Consider the following 24,247-nt stretch of genomic DNA (forward strand, 5'->3'; position numbering starts at 1 on the left):
CAATTCATTGCTCACTCACACTTACGAGATCGCTCGCTGCAGCTCGCACTTCGCTGTTGAAACTGCAATCTGCAGTTCCTTCACTGGATCGAACTTCATTGCCAAGTATCAGTTTGAACACTCATCAGGTTAATTTTAAAAAATTCATTGCGTTTGATGATTCGTGTTCAGTGACCTCCACACTGCCCAAGCGCCCACTAGGCACAGTGCCTTGTGTTTCAAACAATGTCTCTAATAACAGTCACCTGCACAGCACGACCACACCCACAACGCAAGCAACCACCCCGCTTGTTGATAAATATTCCGACTCTCCTGCTCGCCAGCCAAGCAACTTGGCGGCCATCGCTGTCCCTCGTGCGATACCAGCACCTCTCTCACCCGCACCAGTTTCCCAAGGCAAAGTTAACAAGAGTGCTCGCCCCACTCTGCTTCGTGCTGCGCGTGCAGCCAACCTCTACAAACAAGTGCATGCTGTGCTTGCATAATAGGCATGTGACTTTTGTGCTGCCTTTCCCAGTTGCACTAATGGCTACGTCTCATCCTGCCCCACTCGTCCCAAAACTCCATGTCAGTGTTTACTCAGCCTCATGTGCAATTCTCAGTTTCTTCCGTTACTGACGGAATGACAAAAGATAATTACCACTGCTGGTTCTCCTATTAGACACAAGGTTAGACGCCTCAACCCAATTAAGTTGTGTGTGGCCCGGCAGCAAATTAACGAACTTCTGGAGGCAATTGGTCTTCACCAATTCACCTTGTCACTAAACACGATGGTTCTTTTCGAATGTGTGGTGATTACAGACATTTAAATGCTCGCACTGTCATGGACAATTACCCCATGCCAAACATAAATGATTTCACTCATATGTTATCAGGTGCCACAATCTTCAGTGTGATTGACTGCAAATGTGCTTATCACCAGATTCCCATAATGCCGAAGACATTCCAAAGACTGTGATCATTCCAGTACAACTTCATGCCATTTGGTTTAAAGAGTGCGGCACAAACGTGGCAACGTTTCATTGACTCAGTCTTACAACGATTCGAGTTCTGCTTCCCATAAGTGGATGACATATTCATTTTCAGCAAATCGACTGAAGACCACAAAGATCATTTACCCCAGGTCCTCCAGACTTTGGAATCCGATGGTGTCGAAGTCAACAAAGAAAAATTCCAATTGCATCTGTCTTCAGTGACATTTCTGGGTAACACTGTCTCCGCAGATGGAATACAGCCTCCCAAATCCCACGTGCAGGCTATCACGTCATTGCCACCCCCAGCTGCATACAAAGAACTCAGATGTTTCCTAGGTACTATAAATTACTACCGCCGTTGTCTATCTTCTGTCGCCACCATGCAGACCCCACTGATGGACTCACTCTCCAGCAAACAAACTTCAGGCGTTAAACCAGTCTGCTTGACTGAACCCATGCTAGAGACTTTCAGGGCTCTTAAAACAGCTTTAGTTCATACTCGCCCACCCTAATGTGTCTGCTGATTTGTTCAACATTATGGACGCCAGTAACATCACAGTTGGGGCAGTATTACAACAGAGCAAAGGTGACACAGTTTCACCACTTCATATCTTCTCCAAAAAACTGTCTACAGCACAGAAGAAATATTCCGCTTTTGATAGAGTTTCTGGTGGTGTATGAGGCCGTCAAACATTTCCCCACTGACATCAAGGGCCATCCTTTCTGCATTCTTACTGATTACAAACCCCTGGCAGATGCCTTCTGCAACCCACCAGAGGATCCTCCCTCCCTCCCCTCCCCTTCTGCCACATCGACCTGGTCCCTCAATTTACTACAGACGTACGCTACATCAAAGGCATGGAGAACATACCCACTGATTTCCTCTCATGGATCAATTCCGTTTCAAGTGTAGTTGATTTATCCAACCTTGTCACTCTATAGGCTTCGGACAAGGACACTCAGGATCTGCTCACAGACCCGCAGCCTTCGCTTGTGTTTACCAAGGCTACGTTCCCTGGAATTTCGGATGATGTGTGGTGCGACTCTTCTATGGATATTCTGCGGCCTTTGTCCGGCCCACGCTGCACCAACAGGTTTTCAATGCCTTGAATAATCTCGCCCACCCCGGAATCCGAGCCACCTCTCGCCTCGTCACTCAGCGTTTTGTGTGGAAAGATGTGAAACGAGATTGTCAAACATGGGCACGCAGCTGCATTTTCTGTCAACGAAATAAAATAGAACATCACACCTCTCCACCACTCAGCAAGTTTGACCTGTACAAGGATGTTTCTGTCATGTACATATCAATTTATCGGTCCCCTGCCTCTGTCAGAGGGAAACAGGCATATTCTGCCCACAATAGACCGAATGTCTCGTTAGGTGGAAGCCATCCCCTTACCCAACATCACAGCAGAAACTGTGGCCAAAGGATTCGTTTCTTCTTGGATCACTAGGTTTGGTGGCCCATCCACCATCACAACTGACCAGGGTTGACAGATAGAATCTGCACTTTTTACAATTCTCTGTAATCTCTATGGTATTAAAAAGATCCATATGACAGCCTACCACTCGCAAAGCAACAGGTTGGTGGAATGATGGCACCGCACCCTTAAAACTGCACTCAGGTGCCATGACTGTCTCTGGTCCGAGGCACTTCCTTGGGTGTTGCTAGGCCTATGTTCTACATTTAAACCAGATTTACATGGGACGATTTCTGAATTCGTGTTTGGCAAAAACCTGGTTTTACCTGGGGAATTAATTCTCCCCCAAGATCCCGAGGATTCCCCCTCCTTCCCAGACTTTATCGGAAGGATGCGTGCACTTTTTAGAAACACCCACCTGACACTTATGTGCCGACCGCACTCAGCTCTTGCTCACACGTCATTCTCAGGGACGACTGTCAGACAACCCTTACAATCCCCTTATCTCAGCCCCTTCGAAGTACTCTGGAGGGGCGAGACGACGTTCAACATTATGATAAAAGATCGCTGCAAACCGTTTCTTTACATAGGCTCACGCCTGCCTTCATAGACTCAAGACACCCCTCAGCCGTCCCAGTCAGACTGCTCAAGCACATGTTCTTCTGACGAACCTGCTAACAAGTCTCTTTAACCTATGATTGGGTTTTCTCCATCCAACAAGTCACCACCGCAGTTCGCAGGTTCCTCAGCCATGTCATCATCATCCTCATTCACAGGTTTTGAAGATATTTCTGGTACTAGAGACATGGACACTCCATCCTTCATTTTGCACTGCAACGTACCACCTGATCGCATCGACAACATGTCGATTATGGTGTTAGATAATAGTGTGCTTGTACTGCTCACCAACAGTACAGACCCGAACCACACCGAGGAACTCAATGTCAAGGTAGTGCACAGATTGTCCCTCCCACAAGAGTGCGACCTGTCACGTGTCCGAGCTTTCATTTCTTCGGACAGCTCAGTATGCACTCAAGGAAGGGATGCTCACATGCCACCTCCTCTCCCATACCGCTAGTCCCGAGTTGGCCGATGCATCATTCCCCCCTGCTAGTTTTCGGATTACGAGTTGGACTGGTGGCCGCCCGCTGCACCTTCGCGCACCAACCTGACGAAGATGGAGCTTCCAGTTGTGCGCCTGCCGCCTCGCACCACTCATACGGATGCTCACATCCACACGAGCCCCCACCCCCCACCCCCGTCAGGGCTCATCGGTCATACTCCATATTGATGGAGGTGGGGGGGGGGGGGGGAGGGCTGTGTGGCGTTGGTAGGTCACATCGACCAACCACGCGAATTACAATCTTTGGAACATTAACTGCTCTGTTGAGCCGCCATGTTTAATTCAGTCTGCCTTTGTACTTCATGCAGTGTTCATGTATACCAGTTTTTATGGTAAAATATATAGAAAACTTGGGAACTGTTTATTAGATATATTATGATCCATATCCAAAGTTCCATACCTTGTTTGTGTAACACTGATATATTCATCCAGCTGCTTCCTTTTCTCCAAAGGGTTCATTAATTTTCCTATGGGTATCATATTTTTCGTAATCATGCATGCTTTTGCAGCCTTACGTAGCTTTGTCTAGCAATTTTGCACTTTCAGAAATGACTGACAGAAAATACTTCCTCTTGCATGCTTCAATTGCTGTATTTTTAAAACTTCTCATTTTGTCTGTTGATTTTTATATGTTGTGTGTTACACAATTATTCCTTTCCATTTACTTACTTGATTCTCTGCAACCTTCACTATGTATTTCTGTGTTATCCATTCATCTTCTGTTATAGTTTTTCCCTCATTCCAGTCACTCATTGTCTAATGCTTCATTTGAAAATACCAACAAACACTGATTCTTTCAATTTAGCCATTTCCCGTCTAGTGATGGGGAGAAAAGAATGAAAACAATCATTTCATTTGGGTATAGTTTTATGTACCAGCTGGATTAAAATTCATTCATTTCTTCCAAGTAAAGCCAGTCAGTAGGAACAGCAGAATGAAACCAACTGACACAGTCCATTGTGGTTTTGCATACTGACTTCATTATTCATTCTTTCCTTTCAAGTGAAACCAGGCTGTAGTCTTTTCTGTTGTTTCTGATGCCCAGTACAAGTGTGTTTTAGGCAGTTTCCCCACACATGTTTAGACAAATTAACCAATTAAAGAAAATTAATGCAGGATGAAAAAATTTCACACACATACGTACTGTAAAAATAATTGTGTCCTTTACTCTTTCTGTTCATATCACCTTAGCATTTAGGTAAAGGGAATTATCGGCAGTGGATGCAAACCAGTGACGAAAGAGAGAAGGAACTCCTTTAAATTAAAAAAGTAATAATTCATTTATTTAAACATAAATGTACAATGTAGTACAAGTTACCAAACGTTTAAAAACCAACAAACAATCGATAGTTAATGCTGAACTATGAGAAAAATGTATTTAAAGTAATAAATACATAATTAATAAAGATACTTGTTTTTAGTAACAGCCTTGTTATCCACCCATCCCTGAGATAAAATAGATTATTGTCTCAAAGTCTGCAACCTTAGTCATAGCTCACATATAAAAGAAAAGCGGAAACAAGTATTGGGTGATCACACTCCTACCTTAAGACTTGAATGAAAACACACAAAACTGATGTAACTGTCAGATACTTGGGTCAGTCGACTGTCTGTCACATCTGGAGACTGAGTGAAAAATGTTTGTGTAACTGACATGGCAGCAGACACTTGTTCCATACCACTGAAGAAACTGACTGAACCCAAAAATGATTGAGTGACCAATCAGCTGTTAAAAATGGTCAGATGCCCCATAGCTACTCCCATCTCCTTAATTTCTTACCTTTCTACAATTTCTTCATTTTTAATCTGCAGTTCATAACCAATAAATTACATTCATAAGTCCACATCTGCACAATTCAGTGTTTCTAGGTCTCTTCCACATGCATCACCACTTTTTATAACTATCAAACAAAATGGCAGCAGTAATTAAATCATGCCCTGTGCAAAATTCTACCCAGAGGCTTCCCTATCCATTTTCCTCCCTTCCCCCTTCCCCCCTACTCCCTTCCTCCAGCTTCTCCTCCACATTATCATGTTACGCGTCCTTTTCCTTCAAATTCTCATCCCCATTAAATTCAGTTTTTGCCTTGCATAACACTCTGAATAATTTCATGTATCTCATCACACATTCTTTTCATTATCTCCATTAGCAGTGGACTACAAGGCACATAAACTTATATTATTGTGGTGGGTGCTATCTGTGTAATGCAGGGAATGCATAACACAAATGCTGACTTATGGTAAATAAATTGCATTAAAGTCAGCATTTGTGTTATGTATTTCCTACATTGCATGTATGCTGAACCTGCCTAGACAAGATGTTTAAATTTTTTCCTTTGTATCTGTGTTGTCTATGAGAATACATTTGCTGTGCTATCCACAGTAGCATACCTACATTCCCATTTTCTTATTCATTATCAGAACTGCTCCTGCATTATCCCTATTTGATTTGGTATTTATAACCCTGTTCTCAGTTCACCAGTCCTGTTTTTCCTGCTAGTGTACTTCACTAATTCCAACTGTATCTAACTTCAGTCTATCCATTTCCTTTCTTAAATTTTCTAATGTACTTACCTGATTAAGTCTTTCACAGTTTTGTTTTGGAATTATATTTAAAGACTGTAAGGATGCCATCCTCATTCTATTGTTCAAAGAAGGCAACAAAAAGAAGTGTACTGGTTAAGTACAACTTGTAATGTTATGGGTATTTAGGTGAGCCAATGAGCCATCGAATGTTGCTAAGAGATGAAACCATTGTTCAGCTGAATGGCAGTGGCCTCATGTCTCAGGGTGCACCATGACAGTTCCAGCTTCTGGCTAGGTGAGGTACAAAGACTAGCAGCATTGCCAGGAATGGGTAAATCCCAAAGCTAGGAATTTGGACTATTGTGACTTGTATTGCCTTTGCGCAACAAACAGACAATGCTGCAGGAAATCGAAAGTCTCACACAGTCTTAAAGATGGCCGAGTTCAACTCTCTGAACTTCGACAATAAGTCACAGTGACATGCTGAAGCGAAAAATGAGGAACTTCCAATGATATAAAAACATTTCAATAACTTGAAAATAACAAAAATTAATACTCCACAATGAATAAACATTTACACAATGGATCTCTTAATGATCAATTTTCAAGTGCTTAATGCAATTTCAACAAACGTTATCTCAGTTGATAGCATTGCACTATAGCTACTTATCTGTATCTATTTTATTTATTGATTTATGACATCTTTTATTCTCTTTCATTATGCAAACATTTGTCAGAACATCACATCCACCACAATTACACAATAAATGAACACATTATGAATACCTCACATATTGTCATACTTGTGTAGTTATTTAATCAGCAGTTTACTATTTTTCCAAGTCTTCATTTAAGTGTTGCTCTTAAAAAACTGTGCTAATTTAAAGGTAGTCAATTGCACTTGTTAGTGGATACACAACTGAACAGAGAACCAAAAGATGCTTATGTCAAGCAGGCCTGAATAATTGTTTAAACAATATATGAGAACAATCTGTAGCCATTTAATTTGAGCTCTTTTGTGCAGGAATACTGGCTTATTTATTTATGTGCACTAGTGGCCATTAAAATTGCTACACCATGAAGATGACATGCTACAGACTCGGAATTTAACCAACAGGAAGAAGATGCTGTGATATGCAAATGATTAGCTTTTCAGAGCATTCACACAAGGTTGGCGCCGGTGGCGACACCTACAACGTGCTGACGTGAGGAAAGTTTCCAACCGATTTTCATACACAAACAGCAGTTGACTGGCGTTGCCTGGTGAAACATTGTTGTGATGCCTCGTGTAAGGAGAAGAAATGCACACCATCACCTTTCCGTCTTTGATAAAGGTTGGATTGTCGCCTATCGCAATTGCGGTTTATCGTATCGCGACATTGCTCCTCCTGTTCATCAAGATCCAATGACTGTTAGCAGAATATGGAATCGGTGGGTTCAGGAGGGTAATACAGAATGCCGTGCTGGATCCCAACAGCCTCGTATCATTAGCAGTCGAGATAGCAGGCATCTTATTTGCATGGCTGTAACGGATCGTGCAGCCACATCTCGATCCCTGAGTCAATAGATGGGGACGTTTGCAAGACAACAACCATCTGCACGAACAGTTCAATGACATTTGCAGCAGCATGGACTATCACCTTGGAGACCATGGCTGCGGTTACCCGTGACGTTGCATCACAGACAGGCTCACCTGCGATGGTGTACTCAACGACGAATCTGGGTGCACCAATGGCAAAACGTCATTTTATTGGATGAATCCAGGTTCTGTTTACAGCATCATGATGGTCGCATCCATGTTTGACGACATTGGGGTGAATGCACATTGTATTCGTCATCGCCATACTGACGTATCACCTAGCGTGATGATATGGGGTGCCATTGGTTACACGTCTCGGTCACCTCTTGTTCGCATTGACGGCACTTTGAACAGTGCACGTTACATTTCAGATGTGTTACGACCCATGGCTCTACCCTTCATTCGATCCCTGCGAAACCCTACATTTCAGCAGGATAAAGCGCGACCGCATGTTGCAGGTCCTGTATGGGCCTTTCTGGATACAGAAAATGTTCGACTGCTGCCCTGGCCAGCACATTCTCCAGATCTCTCACCAATTGAAAATGTCTGGTCAATGGTGGCTGAGCAACTGGCTCATCACAATACACCAGTCTTGATGAACTATGGTATCATGTTGAAGCTGCATGGGCAGCTGTAGTTGTACACGCCATCCAAGCTCTGTTTGACTCAACGCCCATGCGTATCAAGGCCGTTATTACGGCCAGAGGTGGTTGCTCTGGGTACTGATTTCTCAGGATCTATGCACCCAAATTGCGTGAAAATGTAATCACATGTCAGTTCTAGTATAATATATTTGTCCAATGAATACCCGTTTATCATCTGCATTTCTTCTTGGTGTAGCAATTTTAATGGCCAGTAGTGTACAAATCTGTATGTATTTATTGTGTGGTCTTAGTGTGACCAAATGTTTATAACATTTATTTATTAAAATAATGTTTGTAATGTATTAGTTTACTGCAGGAAAGTTGTCAAGATGGGTCAAATCATGTCTGTAGCACTTAAGGACAATGTATTTTTGATGGAGATGACCTTCAGCCAATGGAAATGCAGATAGTAGCGAAACATTACGGGAGTCAAGTGGAGGCTGGGACTTCATGTGTAGGGCTCAAGGGAGTGATTCGGGACATTTTTGGTGAGTTCTTGAAGAAGGCAGACCTGCCTGTGGTAAGGTGTGTAATTAGATCATGGAGGTGTTTGATTCTGGGTGGTGAATGGCCACTACCATACTTCTGAAGTGACTTCATGTTTTGGAGATCTGAATGTGATCATGTGTAAGACTCCCAACTTTTTCTGCTTGTGTTATTGAATGAGGAGAGACAGAGTATGAGGTACTGTTCTTTGAATCGCATGAATCATAATGATGAACTCTGAACTGTTTTGAGCTGGTGAATATTTCACATATTGTGATCACAAAATGACTTAGTTTTTGCTTATCTTTGATGACTATTTGGTTTGGAGATTTTACTACCATTCTCATAATGCTGTCAATGTAATTTTACTGCATTTGATAAGGGTATTTTTATCTGTATTTTAACTGAATATCATAGGATCATGTCCCATTTATTTGAGATGTTCTTTCTTGAATAAACCTTGTTTGACATAATTCTCTGTTGTGTATATCAACTGCAGGCATTATAACAGAACCCTTATTATTAAATTAATCATTTATCTTTTATTCTACACACATAAAAAAAAGTTTTGTGTCGCCTTGATTTCGAGAGTTCTAGAACCTGTACAGAAAATTGGAACAGAGATAAATATAAACATCGTACTCACCCTTTTCATTGTTCAAGAAAACTACACATTGCATGTTGCACCACCATACAGTGAGACCTTCAGAGGTGCTGGTCCAGATTGCTATATACACCTTTACCTCAAATACCCAGTAGCATGTCCCCTTGCATTGATGCATGCCTGTATTCTTTGTGGCATACTGTCCTCAAGTTCATCATGCACTGTTGGTCCAGTTTGTCCCACTCCTCAACGGCAATACAGTGCAGATCCCTCAGTGTGGTTGGTGGGTCGCGCCATCCATAAGCAGCCCTTTATAATCTATCCCAGTTTAAATACAATTCTTAGCAATTGCTACATTGTTAACTTATTACAAAACGTAAGTTACAATTAAAAACAATTTCATCTAAACTAACAGCTGTTAAATTTGTACAGATTATAACATATAATATGGAATAACACATTTTTTTATCGTCATCTTTGGTCTTTTGGTGAAAATTAATTTACAACCTGATTTCAACAATTATTTTGATTTTACTTTAATCTCAAACTAGTGACTGAGCAAATTTCAGTGCTAACATTAGTTTGTAGTATGCACATCGTACTTCGCCAGAGTATATAAATTAAATACACACTTGTTGTCTTACATGGTGGAGTTTTGTAAATTTGGGTAGTTTAACTAACAAGAGGAAATTATGTGCATAATTTACAAGCACCATTAATTACATTGAATTGTGTAACAATGAATACCGAATCAAATTACATCACTGGATAATAATTTTTATTTTCTTCACGATTTGACATTCAATTTGGAATATGTATATATTTTTGTTAATGACAACAATCTATTGACAATCACGAGAATTTATGTAATTTCAGAATATTCTATATGTGTTTACAAAGAGTAATAGGTTTTTGGCAAATTGAACAGAATTATACCTATAAAGATACACATAAAAGGCCTTACGGAGCACTGAATCATACGATAAATACACGGATGCATATAAAAAAGGTGGTATCAGATACTTCATAATTATCTTGGGGGAAGCTATTGCATTATACACCCCCTCCCCCCTTCCCCAGCCACTCTTACAAGTAGTCCTTGTAAGAATGGCTGCTAAATTGCTAAATACATATACACGATCTGGTACTATCACATCACATATTTTCAATTAATTTGAATTTTCATATTTTGAGTGTCAATAGAAAAAATCGATTTTTTTTTCATAGCTGTCACTCCAGTTACTGGTTCACAACACACATCTTAAGGAATTGGCAGCTCACAATCATCAGTCCTTTTGTGTTGTTGATCTTGTGTCTGCAACTCCTCTTTTTCTGGCAGTCTCTATGCTGCAATAGCACAGTCCACTATTAGTTTTACAGTTTTTAGCTTTTACTTCAAGATCAGGTAAGGATCTTGGAGAAAGTTCTCTAGGTAGGAACAGGGATGAACTCATTGCTCAAGGTACTTGTGCAGGTTACAATTTAAGGTCAAGTTAGATATAAATATATCAAAATTATTCACATATTATCCTATACTATTAGCATATTTATAAACAAAATCACAAAAAGATAAGCATATCCAAACTGTAAAGATTTAACTACACTCCTGGAAATTGAAATAAGAACACCGTGAATTCATTGTCCCAGGAAGGGGAAACTTTATTGACACATTCCTGGGGTCAGATACATCACATGATCACACTGACAGAACCACAGGCACATAGACACAGGTAACAGAGCATGCACAATGTCGGCACTAGTACAGTGTATATCCACCTTTCGCAGCAATGCAGGCTGCTATTCTCCCATGGAGACGATCGTAGAGATGCTGGATGTAGTCCTGTGGAACGGCTTGCCATGCCATTTCCACCTGGCACCTCAGTTGCACCAGCGTTCGTGCTGGACGTGCAGACCGCGTGAGACGACGCTTCATCCAGTCCCAAACATGCTTAATGGGGGACAGATCCGGAGATCTTGCTGGCCAGGGTAGTTGACTTACACCTTGTAGAGCATGTTGGGTGGCACGGGATAGATGCGGACGTGCATTGTCCTGTTGGAACAGCAAGTTCCCTTGCCGGTCTAGGAATGGTAGAACGATGGGTTCGATGACGGTTTGGATGTACCGTCTACTATTCAGTGTCCCCTCGACGATCACCAGAGGTGTACGGCCAGTGTAGGAGATCGCTCCCCACACCATGATGCCGGGTGTTGGCCCTGTGTGCCTCGGTCGTATGCAGTCCTGATTGTGGCGCTCACCTGCACAGCGCCAAACATGCATACGACCATCATTGGCACCAAGGCAGAAGCGACTCTCATCGCTGAAGACGACACGTCTCCATTCGTCCCTCCATTCACGCCTGTCGCGACACCACTGGAGGCGGGCTGCACGATGTTGGGGCGTGAGCGGAAGACGGCCTAACGGTGTGCGGGACCGTAGCTCAGCTTCATGGAGACGGTTGCGAATGGTCCTCGCCGATACCCCAGGAGCAACAGTGTCTCTAATTTTCTGGGAAGTGGCGGTGCTGTCCCCTACGGCACTGCGTAGGATCCTACGGTCTTGGCGTGAATCCGTGGGTCGCTGTGGTCCAGTCCCAAGTCGACGGGCACGTGCACCCTCCGCCGACCACTGGCGACAACATCGATGTACTGTGGAGACCTCACGCCCCACGTGTTGAGCAATTCGGCGGTACGTCCACCCGGCCTCCCGCATGCCCACTATACGCCCTCGCTCAAAGTCCGTCAACTGCACATACGGTTCACGTCCACGCTGTCGCGGCATGCTACCAGTGTTAACGACTGCGATGGAGCTCCGTATGCCACGACAAACTGGCTGACACTGACGGCGGCGGTGCACAAATGCTGCGCAGCTAGTGCCATTCGACGGCCAACACCGCGGTTCCTGGTGTGTCCGCTGTGCCGTGCGTGTGATCATTGCTTGTACAGCCCTCTCGCAGTGTCCGGAGCAAGTATGGTGGGTCTGACACACCGGTGTCAATGTGTTCTTTTTTCCATTTCCAGTAGTGTATATACAGATTAAAGTCAATGAATAGAAATAAATTGTATAAGTAACTTTTCTTTTTTATTAATATTTCACTATACAGTATATTTGACCCTCGAGGTCTCATTTAACTCTTTATCATACCAAACATAATCTCAGAGACTGTTCCTCATCACACAATCTTGTAATGACATACTTTTCACAAAATGTCTTTTGTCACAGTGCAACTTGTCCATTTAATAACACGTGTACATCTTCAACATTGTCCATTTGTACATCTCATTAGCAAATTCATAAAATCATGACCATGCCTGTAATCCTCATAGAACCATCTTTGATCTACTTCATGCTATCACTTGCAACAAATCAAATACATGTTCTATAAAGTGTAATTACAATATTCTCCATTATCTTATACACCCTGATTCTATACTGTCATGAAAATGCTAACACTAATTTATCTATAACTATTATACACTGTACAGTGCACACACATATGGATCTATAAAATTGACTTTTACTCCCAGAGCTATATATTGTCCCACCAACTGCCTCCTGAACATCATCACAGATTCATAAAGCATGCACAGAAAAAGTAAATATTACTTACTAATACAGATTGTCCACAGAGTGTGATGGCCAGAAAGTAGTTTCTTAACAACACTTACAATACTTATTATATACATAGTACACACTTTAACCTTTTATCATCCTCATCTCTACAATTCTGTTGTCACTTTCTTACTATGTTTTACATACCTCGTTTCTCATGAACTAGTTTTAAAATGACCTTTTCACATATGTTTCTGCTATAGTAATAACTATTATCTGAAATGCTTAAAGAATCATTATTTACACATCGTAAGAATTACAAAATAATTATAAATTATTGGTCAGTCACTACTCTAAGAAAGTCAGATTTAGTAAACAGTTTATTTTTATTAGTACACAGTTTACATTTTCAAATTATTCCTCAAATAATGTCACTCAATATTTATATTTCATACAGAAGACTTATACTACAGAGAATGGATAGTATTTACAGTAAGAGATAACTTCATTGCAGGTTTATAGATGAGTAAAAGATGTAGCATCAGAAAATACAAAGAAGAAAATAGAATGCTACATAGCTCAGAGGCCTAGTGCTCACCACACACTTGTCACAAAGATGTGGTGTCCTCCTGAGGGCTTTTACATCATCTTATTTTTTCTTAGTGTTTGATACTTGCTTATAGGGTTTCAGTTCAGTTATATTACATAAACCAAGTAACCTTCCAGATTTTGAGTACACTAACCTGTATGCTTTTGGGTGTGGCATAGTCTAAATTTTGAATGGACTAATATAGATCTCAAAGAATTTCTTTAATTCATTGTTTATAGACTTGGATTTTTCATGTGTCTTCACCAGGGCCAATTCATCGATTTCAAAATTTGTAGGTTTCAACTTCGTATCATGTTTGTTTCTCCTCAATTTTCCTTATTGTTCCATTACTTTCTTGACCCCTTCTTCTCTTTCCTGTGGACTCCTAGCCTTAAATGCAGAGAATTCAATTAATTCATTGGTCAGATTCGGTGGTTTCAAATGGCTCTGAGCACTATGGGACTTAACTGCTGTGGTCATCAGTCCCTCGGTGGTTTCTTGTGATACATTATTTCATAGGGGCAAAACCCAGTAGACGAATGCTGTAAGCTGTTCAGTATATCTTCAAAGCTGTCTACATACTCTATCCAACTTACATGATTTTTGTTGCAATAAGTTCTAAACAATCCCCTATTTCTCTCATGTGACATTCAGCCAGATTGCTTGATGGGTGAAAAGCAGATACCAGAGTATGGTTTATGTTTTCATCCTCAACAAATGATTTCCAAAATTTAGAAGTAAATTGTGCTCCCTTGTCAGAAAGTATGCTCTTCAGTTTTCCTACCTTTCTGAAATAGTTCTTCTAATTTTCAAAATGATGTTCTTACTTGTTGCTTTCTTTACTGGATATAGTTTAATGAATTTTGAAAAAAAAAAGATCTACCACAACAAATATGTAAAAAAATCCTCCTTTAGCCTTAGTCAATGATCCATAAAAATCGACTGTTAAAAGTTGTAGTTGTTCTTTTGGCAAGATGTTTTGCATATATCCTTTGCAGATTGGATTACTAACTTTTACCATCTGGCACTTGTCACATGTAGATAATTGCTTCCTCACTCTGCTGGCAATATTGTAAAAGTATACATTTTCTTGGATCTTTTGGATACATTTCTGTGTCCCACAATGTCTGAAACTCTCATGTACATACTTTATCAATACTTCAGTAGACTTCTCTGGCCAACACAATCTCCAAACATCACTGTCTGCACTGTATCTTCTTAAAAGTATACCCTTGTGCACAATAGCTACTGCTCTACTTTATCATGTCCTCTCTTTTAACTAACTTCCAGTTGGAATCATGGTTCTGATATCTACAGATGTCATTACAAATTTCATTCTCATCTTCCACCCCTTTTAGACAGATAATCCAAAATTCGCTTTTAACTAATCACTGTTATTTTCACCTTCTCCTCCCATTGGCAGTCTTGATAGAGCATCAGCAATTAGATTTTCTTCACGTTTTATATATTTTACTGTATAGTTGAACTGCTGGAGGAATAGTGCCCACCTTGTTATCCTGCTGTGATGCAAAATACACTCTTGTATATAGATTAAAGCCTTATGGTCTGTGTGTACTACTACTTGATGTCCTAATAATTAATTCTTGAATTTGGTGAAAGCCCAATAGACTGCTAACAATTCTTTTTCGGTGACAGTACATGACTTCTCATGTTTTTGTAAAGTTCTACTGGCAAAATCTGTTGATTTATGCTCTATTACACCATCTTCAATCTTTTCTTGGAACAAATGAGCTCCCAGTCTGTAGTCACTGCTGTTGGTCATGATGCAAAATGACTCTGCAAGATCAGGTCTGTATAACATTTCACTATTGCACATCGGTTTCTTGATGTTGTCGAATGCCTCCTGACAATCCGTGTCCCACACCCAAATGACGTTCTTCTTCAGCAAGTTGTTCAAACATGGTGCATTTAAGGTTTGACTGCTGACAAACTTCCAGTAGTAGCCACAAGTTCCATAGAATGATTTAAGTTGTTTCTTAGTCTTGGGCACAGGAAATTTTGCAATGGCTTCAAGTTTTTCTTTATCAGGCAAGATTTCTTCTTCTGAGACAGTTTGGACTAAAAATTTGAGTTGTTTAAACCCGAATTTGCACTTCTCTAGTTTTAATGACGTACCTCCCTGTCTCAATCTGTAACACACCTCACCGACGAAACGTATATGTTCTCCCACCTCTTTCCTGTTACAAATATGTCATCAACATAAAGGACTAGTTTGCTTAACAATTCTTTTCCTAGAACAAAATCTAATGCTTGGATAAATTCTGCAACTGTTACATTAAGACCAAATGGCACAACACAATAGCAATAGCATCTTCCTACATACAAAAATGAGTTATATTTCCTAGACTGAATCTCCAATGGTACCTGAAGGAAATCCTGCTAAGTCTAAACTAGACATGTACTTCGTATGTTCCAATTTATGTAATAACTCGTCTATGTTCTCAGGGTGATCAGTTTCTCTCTCAAGGTATTTGTTTAAAGGTCTCAAATCGAGCACAAGTCTTACTCCACCATCACGTTTGGAAACTTCCACCAGCGGGTTATTGTATGCACTATTGCATCTTTCAATTACTCCCAACTCTTCCATATTTTGTAGTTCTTTCTCCACAGCTTTTCTTTTTGAGATGGGTACTCCATATGGTTTGATAAAAAAATGGTCCTTGAGGTTTTAGTTTAAGTCTATATTCACAGTTTTTCACTTTGTACATCGACAACAAACTACCTAGTTGATCTGTCTATTCTTTACATAGACTCTCAGCCTCCTTTAGTTTGGTGGTCACTAATTCAGCATACTTGTTTTCACTGCATTCTTCTTTATTGTCTTCCTCGTTATAGCCAATCTTTTCATTTACACAAATCACTCTTCTAATTTGAAAATTGTTCTCTTGACAATTTTGGATGATTAGTTCAGTCACATGTGTTACATCTGTCTTTGGGTTGATGAGTTTTAACTTTTTGTTATTTCAGACAAAATCTGCATTTACTCCTTTATCCATCTCATTCTGAACAAAATATTTTCATTGAGGTCAGGGCCTAAAAAACATGCTTGGTTACATCATTAATGGTGAAAGATATTAAGGCTTGCCTGTTTACAACTTTGGTGTGCATACCCTTAAGTTTGATTCCAATAACAGGATATTCTTTGAAGTCATCACTATGTCTTACCTGGTCTCTGAATTTTTCCAAAATGGCACAAACAGGGCTACCCATGTCCAAGAGGCAAACTCCCTCATAATTTGCAACTTTTGTATGTATATACGGGCAACCTAAAACTTAAATCTATACTCAATGTTAACAAATTTCTCTGCTTCAGAAACGCTTTCCTTGCCCTCACCAGTCTACATTTATATCCTCTCTACTTCGACCATCATCAGTAATTTTCTCCCCAAATACCAAAACTCTTTTACTGCTTTAAGTGTGTCATTTCCTAATCTAATTCCCTCAGCATCACCCGACTTAATTCGACTACATTCCATTATCCTCATTTTGCTTTTGTTGATGTTCATCTTATATCCTCCTTTCAAGACACTGTCCATTCCATTCAGGTGCTCTTCCAAGTACTTTGCTGTCTCTGACAGAATCACTATGTCATCGGCGAACCTCAAAGTTTTTATTTCTTCTCCATAGATTTTAATACCTACTCTGAACTTTTCTTTTGTTTCCTTTATTGCTTGCTCAATGTACAGATTGAATAACATCAGGGAGAGGCTACAACCCTGTCTCACTCCCTTCCCAACCACTGATTACCTTTCATGTCCCTTGACTCTTAACTGCTATCTGTACAAATTGTAAACAGCCTTTCGCTCCCTGTATTTTACCCCTGCTACCTTCAGAATTTGAAAGAGAGTATTCCAGCCAACATTGTCAAAAGCTTTCTCTAAGTCTACAAGTGCTAGAAATGCAGGTTTGCCTTTCCTTAGTCTTTCTTCTAAGATACGTCGTAGGGTCAGTATTGCCTCACGTGTTCCAACATTTCTATGGAATCCAAATTGATCTTCCCCGAGGTCAGTTTCTACCAGTTTTTCCATTCGTCTGTAAAGAATCCATGTTAGTATTCTGCAGCTGTGACTTATTAAAGTGATAGTTCGGTAATTTTCACATCTTTCAACACATGATTTCTTTGGGACTGGAATTATTATATACTTCTTGAAGTCTGAGGGTATTTACCCTGTCTCATACATCTTGTTCACCAAATGGTAGAGTTTTGTCAGGGCTGGCTCTCCCAAGGCTGTCAGTAGTTCCAATGGAATGTTGTCTACTCCCTGGGCCTTGTTTCGACTCAGGTCTTTCAGTGCCCTGTCAAATTCTTCACACAGAATCATATCTCCCATTTCATCTTCATCTACATCCTCTTCCATTTCCATAATATTGTCCACAAATACATCGCTCTTGTATAGACCATCTATATACTCCTTCCATCTTTCTGCTTTCCCTTCTTTGCTTAGAACTGGGTTTCCATCAAAGCTCTTGATATTCATACAAGTGGTTCTCTTTTCTCCAAAGGTCTCCTTAATTTTCCTGTAGGCAGTATCTATCTTATCTCTAGTGAGATAAGCCTCTACATCCTTACATTTGTCCTCTAGCCTTCCCTGCTTAGCCATTTTGCACTTCCTGTCAATCTCATTTTTGAGATGTTTGTATTCCTTTTTGCCTGCTTCATTTGCTGCATTTTTATATTTTCTCCTTTCATCAATTAAATTCAATATTTCTTATGTTTTCCAAGGATTTCTACTAGCCGTCATCTTTTTACTTACTTGATCCTCTGGTGCCTTCACTACTTCACCCCTCAAAGCTACCCATTCTTCTTCTACTGTATTTCTTTCCCTAATTCCTGTCAATCGTTCCCTAATGCTCTCCCTGAAACTCTCTACAATATCTGGTTCTGCCAGTTTATCGAGGTTCCATCTCCTTGAATTCCCATTTTTATAGTTTCTTCAGTTTTAATCTACAGTTCATAAGCAATAGATTGTGGTCAGAGTCCACATATGCCCCTGGGAATGTCTTACAATTTAAAACCTGGTTCCTAAATCTCTGTCTTACCATTATATAATCTATCTGATACCTTCTAGTATCTCCAGGGTTCTTCCATGTATACAACCTTCTTTCATTATTCTTGAACCAAGTGTTAGCTATGATTAAGTTAAGCTCTGTGCAAAATTCTTCCAGGCAGCTTCCTCTTTCATTTCTTACCCCCAATCCATATTCACCTACTACGTTTCTTTCTCTTCCTTTTCCTACTATCAATTTCCAGTCCCCCCTGGCTATTAAGTTTACATCTCCCTTCACTATCTGAAAAATTTATTTTATCTCGTCATACATTTAATCAATTTCTTCATCATCTGCAGAGCTGGTTGGCATATAAACTTGTACTACTGTAGTAGGCGTGGGCTTTGTGTCTATCTTGGTCACAATAATGCAATCAGTATGCTGTTTGTAGTAGCTTAACCCCCTTCCTGTTTTTTTTATTCATTATTAAACCTACTCCTGCATTACCCCTATCTGATTTTGTATTAAGTTGGGTGATGCTGAGGGAATCAGATTAGTAAATGAGACACTTAAAGCAGTAAAGGAGTTTTGCTATTTGGGGAGCAAAATAACTGATGATGTTCGAAGCAGAGAGGATATAAGATGTAGACTGGCAATAGCAAGGAAAGCATTTCTGAAGCAGAGAAATTTGTTAACATTGAGTATAGATTTAAGTGTCAGGAAGTCTTTTATGAAAATATTTGTATGGAGTGTAGCCATGTATGGAAGTGAAACATGGATGATAAATAGTTTTGACAAGAAGAGAATAGAAGCTTTCGAAATGTGGAGCTACGGAAGAATGCTGAAGAGCAGATGGGTAGATCACATAACTAATGAGGAGGTATTGAATAGAACTGGGGAGAAGAGGAGTTTGTGGCACAACTTGACTAAAAGAAGGGATCGTTTGGTAGGACATGTTCTGAGGCATCAACGGGTCACCAATTTAGTGTTGGAGGGCAGCGTGGAGGGTAAAAATCGTAGAGGGAGACCAAGAGGTGAAGCAGATTCAGAAGGATGTAGGCTGCAGTAGGTACTGGGAGATAAAGAAGCTTGCACAGGATAGAGTAGCATGGAGAGCTGCATCAAACCAGTCTCAGGACTCAAGACCACAACAACAACAACCCTGTATTCATCTGACCAAAAGTCTTGTTCCTCCTGCCACCGAACTTCACTAATTCCCACTATATCTGACTTTAACCTATTCATTTCCCTTTCTAAATCTCCTAACCTACCTGCCCGATTAAGGGATCTGACATTCCACACTCCGATCTGTAGAATGCCAGTTTTATTTCTCCTGATAATGACGTCCTCTTGAGTAGTCACCGCCCAGGGATCTGAATGGGGCACTATTTTACCTCCGGAATATTTTACCCAAGAGGACGCCATCATCATTTAATCATACAGTAAAGCTGTATGCCCTCGGGAATAAATTACGGCTGTAGTTTCCCCTTGCTTTCAACCGTCCGCAGTACTAGCACAGCATGGCCATTTTGGTTAGTGCTGCAAGTCCAGATCAGCCAATCATCCAGACCGTTGCCCCTGCAGCTACTGAAAGGGCTGCTGCCCCTCTTCAGGAACCACTTGTTTGTCTGGCCTCTCAACAGATACCCCTCCATTGTGGTTGCACCTACAGTACAGCTATCTGTATCGCTGAGGCACACAAGCCTCCCTACCAACGGCAAGGTCCGTGGTTCATTTGGGGGGGGGGGGGTGAGAGAGGGGGGGAGGGTTTACAATTACTGGGATTAAATCCTTGTCATACTTCCAGCATTAAATAGCTATGAAGAATTTTTTTATCAATTATAACAGCAATGGCGTCACTTCAACAGTGCAATTACAAATACCAGGGCAACATTTTATTGTTATGTAATTAATTAAATAAAGGGGATAGGGAAGGTACTTTCTTGCTACTAACAAAAACACATACTGAGTTAAATACTGACATATATACACTGCTGGCCATGAAAATTGCTACACCGCAAAGATGACGTGCTACAGACATGAAATTTAACCGAAAGGAAGAAGATGCTATGATATGCAAATGAGTAGCTTTTCAGAGCATTCACACAAGGCTGGCGCCGGTGGCGACACCTACAATGTACTGACATGAGGAAAGTTTCCCACCGATTTCTCATACACAAACAGCAGTTGACTGGCGTTGCCTGGTGAAATGTTGTGATGACTCATGTAAGGAGGAGAAATGCGTACCATCATGTTTCCAACTTTGATAAAGGTCGGATTGTTGCCTATCGCGATTGCGGTTTATTATATCATGACATTGCTGCTCGCGTTGGTTGAGATCCAATGACTGTTAGCAGAATATGGAATCAGTGGATTCAGAAGGGTGATACGGAATGCCTTGCTGGATCCCAACAGTCTCGTATCACTAGCAGTCGAAATGACAGGCATCTAATCCACATGGCTGTAACGAATTGTGCAGCGACGTCTCGATCCATGAGTCAACAGATGACGACGTTTGTAGTACAGCAACCATCTGCATGAACAGTTCAACGACGTCTGCAGCAACATGGACTATCAGCTCGGAGACCATGGCTCTGCTTACCCCTGATGCTGCATCACTGACAGGAACGCCTGCGATAGTGTACTCAACGACGAACGTGGGTGCATGAATGGCAAAACATCATTCATCGGATGAATCCAGATTCTGTTTACAGCATCATGATGGTCGCATCCGTGTTTGGCGACATCGCGGTGAACGCACATTGGAAGCGTGTATTCGTCATCACTATACTGGTGTATCACCCAGCGTGATGGTATGGGGTGCCATTGGTTACACATCTTGGTCACCTCTTGTTCGCATTGACAGCACTTTGAACAGTGGACATTACATTTCAGATGTGTTATGACCGGTGGCTCTACCCTTCATTCAGTCCGTGTGGAACCCTACATTCCAGCAGGATAATGCAAGACCGCATGTTGCAGGTCTTGTACGGGCGTTTCTGGATACAGAAAATGTTCCACTGGTGCCGTGGCCAGCACATTCTCCAGATCTCTCACCAATTGAAAACGTCTGGTCAATGGTGGCCGAGCAACTGGCTCGTCACAATACGCCAGTCACTACTCCATATGAACTGTGGTATCGTGTTGAAGCTGCATGGGCAGCTGTACCTGTACATGCCATCCAAGCTCTGTTTGGCTCAATTCCAAGGCGTATCAAGGCCGTTATTACAGCCAGAGGTGGTTGTTCTGGGTACTGTTTTCTCAGGATCTATGCACCCAAATCGCGTGAAAATGTAATCACATGTCAATTCTAGTATGCTGTATGTGCCCAATGAATACCCGTTTATCTTTTACAGACCATAACCTAAAGGCGACATCAGAACCAACCAGGCACGCTCATATACTATGATACGGAGATAATAGTAATTACAATTCTCTGAGCACGTATAGCGACTCCATTGGAGTCACCTATCGGTAAAGTGATTAACATTACTTTTTTCAATAAGCGAGTCAGCTGTACTTTTTGCAGTCAACTGGGACTTTCTGTATGTGATCCACTAAAAATGTAAGCTAAATCAATTGCAAAGGAGTCCTCCTTGCTAAAACTGAATTGGTATTTAACAGTGAAATCATATAGATTCTCTTATAAATAACAAAATTTGCACAACCACATTTCCATTACAAATTTATGTAATATATACCACAAAACCTAAGCAGCATTCCGACATTTTTCCAGAAGATGGTGGGTACAAAACTCATTGAAATGTTTCAACAAGACGACGCCACCACTCGGCTGATAACTCGAGAGAATTCATCAGCAAAATCTAAGCAATTTAACATGCAGTAAGCCTCTCTGGATGTTATATTTTGGATCTTGGTCCATAATGACATGTGCCACCACCAATCGGTGGTCAGAAATAATCATAATCAATGGCTGCACTCTCCTACACAGGGACACTGTTTGCCCACATTCTGTCATTTGTGCATCTCACATTAGCATGTACTCAATAGCAGGCACATCCGAAGTACACTGTTTTGGTCACAGGTGGCACTGGCCTCTATAGGAGTGTTTCACACTCATAATCCTACTTCCAGATGCAAATCTGATACATTGATACTTTTGTATATGCACCCCCAATTTACTAAAGAGTTTCTCTTCATTGGGTAAAACAATAAATTGATAAAATCACATTGCTGGTATCACAAATGTGTCATACAGTATACATTTTGACCACTCTCACCTCCATTCTTGTATCACAACAATTTTCCAAAAAAATATAATTTCAAATAGTTACGCTATTGATACAAATATCGGTAAAAATTTAAGCCAAAGACACTAAATTTGGTTAACTGATAAAACTGACCATCATACTGCTATCAAAAGATAAATTATTCATATTTTAGTTCAAGTTGAACATTTTTCTTGAATGTTAAGATGTATGTAAATAATCATCTCAAAAAAAAGAATTCATTAGCATTATTCATTCAAAATTACATACACTATACAAAATACAATGTTGTCTGTATTGAAGGGCAAGGTTTGTGTAATGTTATATTCTAACAATAAGAGATGTTGACTATTTGCAGGTATATAATTGCTCATCAATTCAAAAATTACTGAAAATATACAGTAGTTAACCTCTCACGGGTATTACAACAAAATTTGACCATCTGCTTTACATAAACTGTCCCATATCAAAATACACAACTATCCTTATTTCAGTTTCTTAAACAAATTTGTCATTTACATTCCATAAAAATTTAAGTAGTCATTATTTTTAATATTATAATTACCATTATCCAGGTTATCGGCCTATTTTCATTAGGTACATTACTACTATGGAATTTTCTACTTCTGTGTGTCCCGTAAACAGTTTTCATCACTATCCAGTTCAAACAAAACATTACTTCTTTAGTCAAGTCTGTGTTTGTAAGGTTTTAGGTCTATGATGTTTCAGTCTTCTTGGATTCTGGGTATACAAGAAATTATGCATTCAGGTGCGATATGTTAGCTCTTTGAAAAGTTTCTGATATATATCGAAATATTTTGAAATTTATGATTTAATTTCTTTAGATTTTTCATGTGATTTAGTTAAACCATATATCCTACTTAATTTTAGTTTCTTTAAATTGCTGACCACATTTCATTTTCTTTCCGAAACTTTCTTAGCCCAATTGTCTCTTACTATTTTAAGTTTTTCATTTACATCTAAATCTATTCCAAGAGGAAACAAAATGTTTTCTTCAATAAGAGTGTGTGTTTTTCTACCCATCATGCTCTCAAAGACATAATGTTACTACTATCCTGTGTCACACTATGCAACACATCTTCCATATCTTGTACAAATTTTGTCCAGTTACTATGGTTTTTATTTGTTTATTTTTTATTTTGCAGTAGTTCTACATCTACATCTACATCTACATCTACATACATACTCTGCAATCCACCATACGGTGCATGGTGGAGGGTACCTCGTACCACAATTAGCATCTTCTCTCCCTGTTCCACTCCCAAACAGAACGAGGGAAAAATGACTGCCTATATGCCTCTGTACGAGCCCTAATCTCTCTTATCTTATCTTCGTGGTCTTTCCACGAAATATAAGTTGGCGACTAAAAAATTTTTCTGCGCTCAGCCTCAAATACTGGTTCTCTAAATTTCCTCAGTAGCGACTCACGAAAAGAGCGCCTCCTTTCCTCCAGAGATTCCCACCCGAGTTCCTGAAGCATTTCCGTAACACTCG

Source organism: Schistocerca gregaria, chromosome 3 (assembly GCF_023897955.1).
Source record: "Schistocerca gregaria isolate iqSchGreg1 chromosome 3, iqSchGreg1.2, whole genome shotgun sequence".
Classification (NCBI taxonomy): Eukaryota; Metazoa; Arthropoda; class Insecta; order Orthoptera; family Acrididae; genus Schistocerca; species Schistocerca gregaria.